Raw genomic sequence first — 12014 nt, 5'->3', positions numbered from 1 at the left:
TGGGCGTCAGTGCCTTAATGACACCACTTACTGGCCCAATTCACACTCAGGTTCTTGTGCATATATGAAAAAAGCAACTCGAAGGGAAATCCTACCAACAGAGAATCAGTTGTGTCAGTCCAATTGGAGGTGAGCACTTTTAGGGTTTGGGTCTGATCCTTCCTCTGGGTGAAAATAGAATTCTGTTTATCCTTTTATCCGACAGACACCATTTGGCATGTTTTCACATCGGCAACATGAAAAGTGATACCTTTCCGGAAAAGGAATATTTTTCAACCCAACTTTGCTCCTGAGCCCACTTATGAAATGACTTCAGGGCCAAAAATGGTAAGGAAAGGAGTGGTTGGGCCAGAGAATTATAAGCAAGAGAGAGAGAGAGGGATACAGGGTTGGTGGGTAGAGAGAGACCAAAACAGGACAGGGCAGAGCTCCACACATCTTTCCCCTCCCGTGTTTTTATTTGAGCTCATTGCGTCTCACAGGAAATGCCCTCCACTGTTTCCATGAAAACCTCATCTTCTATGGTAAAATGTAGGCAGGCTATTAATAAAACAAGAGAACAGAACACACTGTTAGGAGATGACTGTGTCTGTGGCAATTTTCCTACTACTGCTTTTACTCCAGACTATTGAATAATTAATCAGATCATTTTATTCTCTCTGCAATAGCTGAATAAAAAACAATGAAATGCAAATTTTGTCCCACCTTTACTACTGTATGTAACTCTCCTCCCCTGTGACTCTGGCAGAATTGTGCTTGGATCACTCACGCTCCTGCGACATTGTTTTGCCATGAAACAACTTGTACTCATGATTCAGATCCGGTGCGCGACAACACACTGCTCAGCCAGGCATCTGATATTAACTGTGGTGAGTTCACACGCATGGCAGCACAATACACGGAAACCCAAGTCTCCTGAGTCCAATGATATCACCTTTGAAAGTAACCATCATTGTAGCCTGAGTTATGAGGCACCATAAAGCACTGCACTTTTCAGGCCTTGTTCCTCTTGTGTGACAGTTCTTGTCAGTGCATAAGCAGCACACAAACCCATCAGTCATTGTCTCCTTTAGATAATTTAGAGACCTCTCTGACCATTGCCTTCGTGTTGTCTAGTTCATCACTCCAAAGCTTTTCTCTAAAAGACAATATTAACCTGTGTATGCGTATAACTAGTGAGGCTAAGGAGGTATTTGAAACAATACATGGATGGGTGGGGGGGTATTCACTGTCAGGTCAACAGCGACCCAGGGCAGGCCTGCTGTCGGCTGCATGACCTCCTGTGTTTTGCTTTCTCTCACGGTGTGTTGGTTTAGTTAGGGGGAATATGAATGGAAAACCTAAATCCCAGTTAATCTGTCACAGCGCTGGGAGAGCTGGGCACTCCATGGCCACACTATCTGATCATCAGCTTTGTACTGGTCTGCTGCCGGCAGCCCCACTGAGACACAAACATCCTGTTTAGAGAGGGAGTGAGAGAAGGAGAGAACCAGCAAAAACGGTGCAAATCATCAGTAAATTAACTAGAAACGGTAGAGATTGGAATGTCTGTGAAAATATGCAACGGAACTCACAGGTGCCCTGTGCTGCATTACCCCACAGGAGTGTGGTTGACACTGTTTGTTTACTCTTTGCTACTCAACAACATCCTCTTTCAGTGCTGAAAATAAAAAGCCTAGACGAAGAGATGCAGTTAGTGAGTCATATTAGAATGCATGCAGAAACCTGAGAGCAGCAAACGCAGACAGCAGAATGAAAATTAGCCCAATTATGACTCCACTGCACTGCCAGTAATCTCCCATCTCAGCTGACCAGACACAAAACACATGCTCCAAATATAGAACTAACAGGAATGATCTCAGGTTTAACTTCCATACCGTTAGTAACCACTCTGACTCTTGGTTAGGACATGGCAAAGTTGTTGAATTAGGCGTGGGGGAAATAGTTTGAAGAATTCCTGAATCAAACCATGAGCAGGACAGTGTTGCCCCCTTGTGGTTGGGTGGGAACCGTATAGGTTAGAACATTTAAAGCATATACTGAAATAGGGCATAAAACAGATGTAGACTGAGGGCAGGCAATGATGTAATCAGAAAAAGAGAAACCTCACAGTGAGAATTAATCATGGACTTTTGTACTTTGTGTCCTAAAATGGACTATGTAGTGGATGTAGGTTACAGAGTTAGAAAATTAGGGATACAAACAATACCAACATGATTCTGTCAAATGGTGCTCCCAGCAAGAAAGAGGTTTTCTTTACACATGTACAAAATAAAAAAATAATACATTTGGTTTGATTGACAGTGCTGGTGTAATAGACATTTTATTGTTTTGCAACACATTATGTTGTTAATCATTTCTTGTAAACAATAATTACTTATATGTTTGTGAACAATTTGCTATTCACTATAGACCAAATCTAGATGGAAAATAGAGAAAGATATGTTACCAAGAATGAAATCCCCCCAATGCATTATTGCTTCTTAAAACAACAAAGGAAACTCTGGAAACAAACAACACACAATGCAGAGGATGAATGATTTTTCTTACAACAGATATACTCTGTTTTTCCAACAGAATTTTAAAGAATATGTTCATTTGATACAATGAAATGATAACCGGAAAGGAAATGCTTCCACAACTCCAAGACACCAAACAAATGTTGAAGTGTTTGTGGACCATTCATCCACCATCTCAAAGTTAACTAATTGATACACTCTGTAATGATCATGTAGTCGTCAGCTATACCCCATACCATGAAGACTGAGATTATCATGGCTAGTGGTGGCTCTTCCTGTTCTCTTTTCCTTTCTTTTCTCTCTATCCATTTTTGTTTTTGTTTTGTTTGATCAGGTTTTGAATATTAACTGGAAAATTGAAAATGAAACTTAATAAAAGAAAAGAAAAAGAAGTTGACATTACAATTTGGATGTGGAGGATTTTTTTTTTCAGCTGCAGATCCAGAAACTGTAAATCATGTAGAAGAGCCACAGTATGAGTTCAAATACTATGATTTGTGTGATGATAGTCGGCTTGCAAAAAACAAGTGCCACAGTGGTGTACCTATGCACTAACCGACTTTCTCTAAATGGACCAAAAGTACTCTGGAGTACATTTTGGTCTCCTTACTTCATTCAAAGTATCAGTGCACAAATAGTTACAGTAGTTCTTAAAATATGTGGATGTTCTCATATGGTTCTGTCTCCATGGGTGTGCTGCTGTGGTTAGTCCAAGTCCGCTGATGACCATGTGCTCTGTGTTTTATGGTTGACCACCAAAGCACCAGAAATACACTGTCATTCAGGATGTTACTCATTTTACATTGAACTAAATTAGAATTGATTTCAAATTTGATCAAACAAACATTATGAAATGGCTCAGTTTTGGTTGTGCAGATTTATACAGATCTGAATGCATGTATTTCATCACTTAATTTACTCCTTCTCAAGTTTGTCTAGAAATGTTTCGATATTGTTACAGTACAGTTAGTAATTAAACCAACCTTTAATAACTAAATAACGTTTCGTTTACAGTTTTTCCACAATTGTTTAAACACATTTTTTGGAACATCAGACACAATGTGCACAATCTGAAACTAATTTACCAACTGCTTAACCAATTCTGCTGAACTCCAAACACATTTCCTGCCTTAGACTCATATTTTCATTCCAAAACACACATTTTTCACAACACAACACACAATTCTCTATATCTTGCACACTCTTCCTGAATTCTCTCTCATGGTATTCACACAGAACACACTGCCAATCACATTTCTAAACTCAAAAGGCTTTTGTGCAGTTAGCTATAGAAGGGTCAGAGATGAGCTCCTGTTTGCAGCACATTTTGGTACAAATACAGTTTTTGCGGAATACTGTAAACACTAATAGTGACTGCTATGACCACAGCATCACAACCTCTAACTTTTGTAACCATGCACTAAACCAAAGCACCAACCCTACAAACATGATATGCTTTTCACTGTGTTTGAAATTCTCCAACACACTTCTTGAAAAGAAATTACTGTAAACTAATTGAATACCAATCAGTCTAAACCTTAGCACTACAAATAGACCCCAGGTGAGCTCAGCTCCTTTGTGAGACAGTCACAACCACACAAGCACAGAAATATGATCATTACAGTTTTTCACAATTGCTTAAACACATTTCCTGATCGACTACCTCACTTTTTCAAAACCCTAAACACAAATTTCAAAACTCAAACACAAAATGCAAAATCCTTCACATCTCTTGCAAAAGCACACTTTACCCTCAAAACAGTGTTAACTCTTCACTAAATGGTGTTTTCTTTTCAAATGACAAACACACACATCATATGACTAGACATTTCTAGCACTCATTGAACACTGGTGTGCAGAATGTAAAACACTGTAGTATAAATGCAAACCACTATATGAATGCTTTATCAGTAAAATGATGCCTTTGTATGTTCATACACTTTCACCTACAGTAACAACAAATACTTTACGGTTTTTTTGCCAAATGCTAACACACATGTTGCAGAATAGTTTATTTTGCCAATTCAAACAAACACAATGAATAGGTAGGACTGCAGTTCAAGCAATGTCATCATAAACTAAGAAACAATTACAGTAGAATAAAAAAAAACAGCGTTGTAAGGAATTGGGTGGTTGGATTATGAATCCTTTTATGCCTACCGCCTCCTGTTTGCATCTGGCCACATCGCATCATCAACATCACACTCAATGTCATCCTTTGAGAAGCAACAGGGTAATGATCACCTGATATCCAGTCTAAATCTCCTAATTATGGAGCGACTCAGGTTGGGCTGCAGTCTCTGCCCAGGCTCCCTCATTGATAGGCCATGATCTATAACATAGTCAACTATAGTGTCCCTGGTGCATGTGTCTCCGTCTGTTGCCTTATTTGTCCTCGTCCTCCTGTCGCTCTCTCTCCTCCTCTTCCCCTGACTCTTACTGTCTCAGAAAGGAGCTGAGCTCAATTGGGGTCTATTTGTAGTGCTAAGGTTTAGACTGATTGGTTTTCAATTAGTTTAATTTTTTTTCAAGAAGTATGTTGGAGAATTTCAAACACAGTGCACAGCATATATCGTGTTTGTAGGGTTGGTGCTTTGGTTTAGGGCATGGTTACAAAAGTTAGAGGTTGTGATGCTGTGGTCATAGCAGTCACTTTTAGTGTTTACAGTATTCGGCAAAAACTGTATTTGTACCAAAATGTGCAGTCTACTGTAAATCACAGCAAACAGGAGCTCATCTCTGACCCTTCTATAGCTAACTGCACAAAAGCCTTTTGAGTTTAGAAATTTGATTGGCAGTGTGTCCTGTGTGAATACCATGAGAGAGAATTCAGGAAGAGTGTGCAAGATATAGAAAATTGTGTGTAATGTTGTGAAAAATGTGTGTTCTGGAATGAGAATATGAGTCTAAGGCAGGAAATGTGCTTGGAGTTCAGCAGAATTGGTTAAGCAGTTGGTAAATTAGTTTCAGATTGAGCACATTGTGCCTGATGTTCCAAAAAATGTGTTTAAACAATTGTGAAAAACTGTAAACCACACGAAGGTCCATTACTGTAAATATGTCTTGTGGTTGAAAAGACTCAACATCATCTATGAACAGCAATATGACATGGTGGCATGGACAGTGCCCCTTGGGATCACACTTCTTTCTGTGACATACTGTATGGATGACATTTCAGTTTGTGGCAGACTCTTGTGACAGCTCAGGGGTTGCCATGGTGACACACATTATTTGCAGGACTCTGGGAATCAGTGATGAATGGGTGGTGGAGTGATTTCGAGTACACCAGTTTTAGGGAACTAAAACACTTGGTCTCAGTTTGTATGTGTCCTCTGTGTATCTACAATTTTCAGATATTCTGCTCTCTCTCTCTCTCTCTCTCTCTCTCTCTCTCTCTCTCTCTCTCTCTCTCTCTCTCTCTCATATAAAGTCTGTGAGGCACTAGAATAACATTGGGGCGCGGCACCGCTGCGACCCTGCAGTTACACTATCTCCTGTTGGAGAGGTGTGTACTGAAAAGGCAAATTTCATTGTGCTGTAACGGTGCATATGACAATAAAGCTATCTATCTATCTATCTAGAATGCAACTATCAAGGCTATAAGAAGTCATGAACAAGGGGGCGCCCTTAGCTTAGTTGGTAGGGCGTCCCCCCCATGGGCCTCGGCCAGCAGGGGACCCGGGTTCGATTCCATCCCGCGGTCGTTCTCTGCATGTCACTCCCCTCTCTGCCCCATTTCAACTCTGTCTCTACACTATCAATAAAGCATAAAAATGCCCAAAAAATATATTTGAAAAAAAAAATAAGTCATGAACAACAGACAACCATTTGGGAATGTTGTAATCTATACTGTATATATCTTCAATACCACACAGCAGAATAACAGACCATATCACAGAACATAAAGTTCACTCACACAGAATGTGAGAGACAGAGAAAAAATGTGATTAGGCATTTTATAACTAAATGTGGAAAGAAAAACAGGCATAAAAACAAAATAATCATTATAGACATCTGCTTCACGTTTACCTTTCATCTAATGATAACACGGGTAGTGCCCCCTACACAGTGTCCACAAGTATCCCATGATGCACCGAAAATGATTTTCTATTATCACATCATTGAGAACATGTCAATACTGCACCCTGTGGATTACATTTTTTTCTGCACCCATTCTCCATTGCACCAAAGCGATCCACACTCCCATTGCAAAAATAAACACAGTTACGTAGAATTAAGAATTGTGCTGCCAAAAGATTGCTATACAGTACGTATCATGACGATGCATAGCAAAATGTTTATCTCAAAACTGTAGAATAGCATTCAAAGTGTGCCCTTATATGAACTTGAATGAACTCACAATGTTTGTGTCTTACAGTTTTTTACAATTGCTTAAACACATTTCCTGATAGACTACCTCACTTTTTCAAAACCCTAAACACAAATTTCAAAACTCAAACACAAAATGCAAAATCCTTCACTTCTCTTGCAAAAGCACACTTTACCCTCAAAACAATGTTAACTCTTCACTAAATGGTGTTTTCTTTTCAAATGACAAACACACACATCATATGACTAGACATTTCTAGCACTCATTGAACACTGGTGTGCAGAATGGAAAACACTATTGTATAAATGCAAACCACTATATGAATGCTTTATCAGTAGAATTATGCCTTTGCATGTTCATACACTTTCACCTACAGTAACAACAAATACTTTCAGTTTTTGCCAAATGCTAACACACATGTTGCAGAATAGTTTATTTTGCCATTTCAAACAAACACAATGAATAGGTAGGACTGCAGTTCAAGCAATTCAGTGTGTCAGGATGAACTAAGAAACAATTACAGTAAAATTAGGGAACAATGTTAAAAAAAACAGTGTTGTAAGGAATTGGGATTATGAATCCTTTTATGGATACCGCCTCCTGTTTGCTTCTGGCCACATCGCCTCATCAACATCACACTCAATGTCATCCTTTGAGAAGCAACAGGGAAATTATCACCTGATATCCAGTCTAAATCTCCTAATTATGGAGCGACTCAGGTTGGGCTGATTTCTGTCCAGGCTCCCTCATTGATAGGCCATGATCTATAACATAGTCCACTATAGTGTTCCTGTTGTATGTGTCTCCGTCTGTTGCCTTATTTGTCCTCGTACTCCTGTCACTCTCTCTCCTCCTCCTCCCCTGACTCTTACTGTTTCAGAAAGGAGCTGAGCTCACCTGGGGTCTATTCGTAGTGCTAAGGTTTAGACTGATTGATATTCAATTAGTTTAATTTTTTTTCAAGAAGTGTGTTGGAGAATTTCAAACACAGTGCAAAGCATATATCGTGTTTGTAGGGTTGGTGCTTTGGTTTAGGGCATAGTTACAAAAGTTAGAGGTTGTGGTCATAGCAGTCACTTTTAGTGTTTACAGTATTCAGCAAAAACTGTATTTGTACCAAAATCTACTGTAAATCACAGCAAACAGGAGCTCATCTCGGGTAGTGCCCCCTACACAGTGTCCACAAGTATCCCATGATGCACCGAAAATGATTTTCTATTATCACATCATTGAGAACATGTCAATACTGCACCCTGTGGATTACATTTTTTTCTGCACCCATTCTCCATTGCACCAAAGCGATCCACACTCCCATTGCAAAAATAAACACAGTTACGTAGAATTAAGAATTGTGCTGCCAAAAGATTGCTATACAGTACGTATCATGACGATGCATAGCAAAATGTTTATCTCAAAACTGTAGAATAGCATTCAAAGTGTGCCCTTATATGAACTTGAATGAACTCACAATGTTTGTGTCTTACAGTTTTTTACAATTGCTTAAACACATTTCCTGATAGACTACCTCACTTTTTCAAAACCCTAAACACAAATTTCAAAACTCAAACACAAAATGCAAAATCCTTCACTTCTCTTGCAAAAGCACACTTTACCCTCAAAACAATGTTAACTCTTCACTAAATGGTGTTTTCTTTTCAAATGACAAACACACACATCATATGACTAGACATTTCTAGCACTCATTGAACACTGGTGTGCAGAATGGAAAACACTATTGTATAAATGCAAACCACTATATGAATGCTTTATCAGTAGAATTATGCCTTTGCATGTTCATACACTTTCACCTACAGTAACAACAAATACTTTCAGTTTTTGCCAAATGCTAACACACATGTTGCAGAATAGTTTATTTTGCCATTTCAAACAAACACAATGAATAGGTAGGACTGCAGTTCAAGCAATTCAGTGTGTCAGGATGAACTAAGAAACAATTACAGTAAAATTAGGGAACAATGTTAAAAAAAACAGTGTTGTAAGGAATTGGGATTATGAATCCTTTTATGGATACCGCCTCCTGTTTGCTTCTGGCCACATCGCCTCATCAACATCACACTCAATGTCATCCTTTGAGAAGCAACAGGGAAATTATCACCTGATATCCAGTCTAAATCTCCTAATTATGGAGCGACTCAGGTTGGGCTGCTTTCTGTCCAGGCTCCCTCATTGATAGGCCATGATCTATAACATAGTCCACTATAGTGTTCCTGTTGTATGTGTCTCCGTCTCTTGCCTTATTTGTCCTCGTACTCCTGTCACTCTCTCTCCTCCTCCTCCCCTGACTCTTACTGTTTCAGAAAGGAGCTGAGCTCACCTGGGGTCTATTCGTAGTGCTAAGGTTTAGACTGATTGATATTCAATTAGTTTAATTTTTTTTCAAGAAGTGTGTTGGAGAATTTCAAACACAGTGCAAAGCATATATCGTGTTTGTAGGGTTGGTGCTTTGGTTTAGGGCATAGTTACAAAAGTTAGAGGTTGTGGTCATAGCAGTCACTTTTAGTGTTTACAGTATTCAGCAAAAACTGTATTTGTACCAAAATCTACTGTAAATCACAGCAAACAGGAGCTCATCTCTGACCCTTCTATAGCTAACTGCACAAAAGCCTTTTGAGTTTAGAAATTTGATTGGCAGTGTGTTCTGTGTGAATACCATGAGAGAGAATTCAGGAAGAGTGTGCAAGATATAGAGAATTGTGTGTTGTGTTTTCGAATGAGAATATGAGTCTAAGGCAGGACATGTGTTTGGAGTTCTGCAGAATTGGTTAAGCAGTTGGTAAATTAGTTTCAGATTGTGCACATTGTGTCTGATGTTCCAAAAAATGTGTTTAAACAATTGTGAAAAACTGTAACACATATTACTTATCAGCCAATCACATGGCAGCAACTCAATGCATTTAGGCATGTAGACCTGGACAGGACAACTTATTGAGGTAAAAATCGAGCATCAGAATGGGGAAGAAAAGGGGTTTAAGTTACTTTGAACATGGCAATGTTGATGGTGCCAGACGGGCTGGTCTGAGTATTTCAGAAACTGCTGATCTACTGGGATTTTCACTCACAACCATCTATAGGGTCTCTTCAGACTCTTTTACAGTTTTTGCCGATTGCTTACACACATGTTGCAGACTTTGGCCCACTGTGTCAAAACTTAACATACAGGCCGAATGAGACAAAGCACATGGAGATAAACTTCTAACTTATACGGCAAAATGAAGCTCTTGAAACAAAACATAACAATCCCATTTCAAAACTGGTTTTAGCATCAAAACAATACACACACGCACCTTTGAATTACTCTTTCCAAACAGCAACAACACACAGATGTGCTTTATGCAAAACACAGCTGTATTCAGTACTTTGGATGGTTTTTGATTTTAGAAGTCTCATACTGATTTTTTTTGTGTGAAAGATTGATTCACTACAGTTCATCTAGACATATGAAAATAAAAATAAAAAAGCTTCTGGAAAAAAAAGTGTATTTTGCGATGTCATGGTTTTGGCAAACAAAAAAAACAATAGGTAGGATGCAGTTCAAGAAGCAATTCAGTGTATCACTACTATACTGTAAACTCTGAAACAATTACGAGAAAATTTAAAAAAACTGTGTTGTAAGGAATGGGGCAGGTGGATTATGAACCCTTTGGATACCGCCTCACGCTTGCGTCTGGCCACATCGCCTCATCAACATCACATGCAATGTCATCCTTTGAGAACCAACAGAGAAAAATATTCCTGATATACAGTCTAAATGACCTAATTATGGAGCTATTGTGTTGTTGGGCTGGACTTTCTGCCCAGGCTCCTACATTGATAGGCCATGATCTATAACATGGTCCACTATTGACCCTGTCTCCGTCAGTTGCCTTCTTTGTCCTCGTCCTCCTACCGCTCTCTCTTGTCCTCTTCCCCTGACTCTTACTGTCTCACAAAGAAGCTGAGCTCACCTGAAGTCTATTTGTAATGCTAAGGCACACACTGATTGATATTCAATTAGCTTTATTTTGTACATTTCATGTGTGTGAGTCTGTGTGCTTTTCCAAGTTTGGATGTGTTTAGTATTTTATATAGATGTGTTTTCCCAAGGATTGCAGGATATTTCATTTTTGAACAATGTGTCTTATGTAAAAAACTGTGTGTAGTGTTTTGCAAGAAGTGTTTTGGAGAATTTCAAACACAGTGCAAAGCATATTTTGTGTTTGTGGGGTTGGTGCTTGTGTTTAGGGCATGGTCACCAAAGTTAGAGGTTGTGATGCTTTGGGCCTAGCAACCACTATCAGTGTGTAAGCATTAGGCAAAAACTGTAAATCGAGTCTGAAGACTTTTCTGTTTCCATTTTAACCTGCAATTTTTATTTTATTTACTTCTTTTCATTCACTTTTAAATGTTTTCTAATGTGTTTTATGTATTCTAATCTTGCCCCTCTAAAGCACTTTGAATGGCCTTGTATCTGAATTATGCTATATAAATAAACTTGCCTTGCCTTGCCTAGGGTTTACACAGAATGGGTGGGGGGGTGTAGAGTGTGTTGGAGTAGTTAGGCTTGGGAGAGCTTTGTATGTGTGTGAATACATTTTGTGTTTCATACTCACTATATATTTGTGTTATGGACCCCCTCGAATGATTCATCTCAAGGGCTTTATCCAATTAATACACATAGTGTAAATACCACCAACAAAGCCTTCCAAAAACATTACTTGGCCCTCTTTGAGAACAGCTTTTTGCTCATTCACACAAAAAAAACATACACAGTTAAAGACCCTATAGACACACAGGAGAACACAACAAAGGGCTTGTATAGCCCTTCTAAACCCCTTTTACTGGGGGGTAATTAAAGAGAGGAGAGGTCTCTTGGTGAGGGAGGGGCTGTCTGTTCATAAACAACTTACTGTATATATTGTATTGATTCAGCCAGGTCACAACCAAACCTCTCAAAATAACTAGTGTGAAAGAGCAGCAATATCAAACTCAAAATACTATTATGCAGATTAATAAAAATGAAACAAACCAACAGTGTGTAACTAATACTATAGATGATGTGGGGGGTTCTCCAGCTACATAATTGACCATGTTTGTCTGGCTCACGTTGAGTTCCAGTAGGTTTATTTTATTTATTTATTGGTTTATTTCAGGGACATTGCACACTA

This window comes from Ammodytes marinus (assembly GCF_949987685.1).
Source record: "Ammodytes marinus genome assembly, chromosome: 8".
In the NCBI taxonomy this organism is placed as follows: Eukaryota; Metazoa; Chordata; class Actinopteri; order Uranoscopiformes; family Ammodytidae; genus Ammodytes; species Ammodytes marinus.
Note: the sequence above shows the minus strand (reverse complement) of the source record.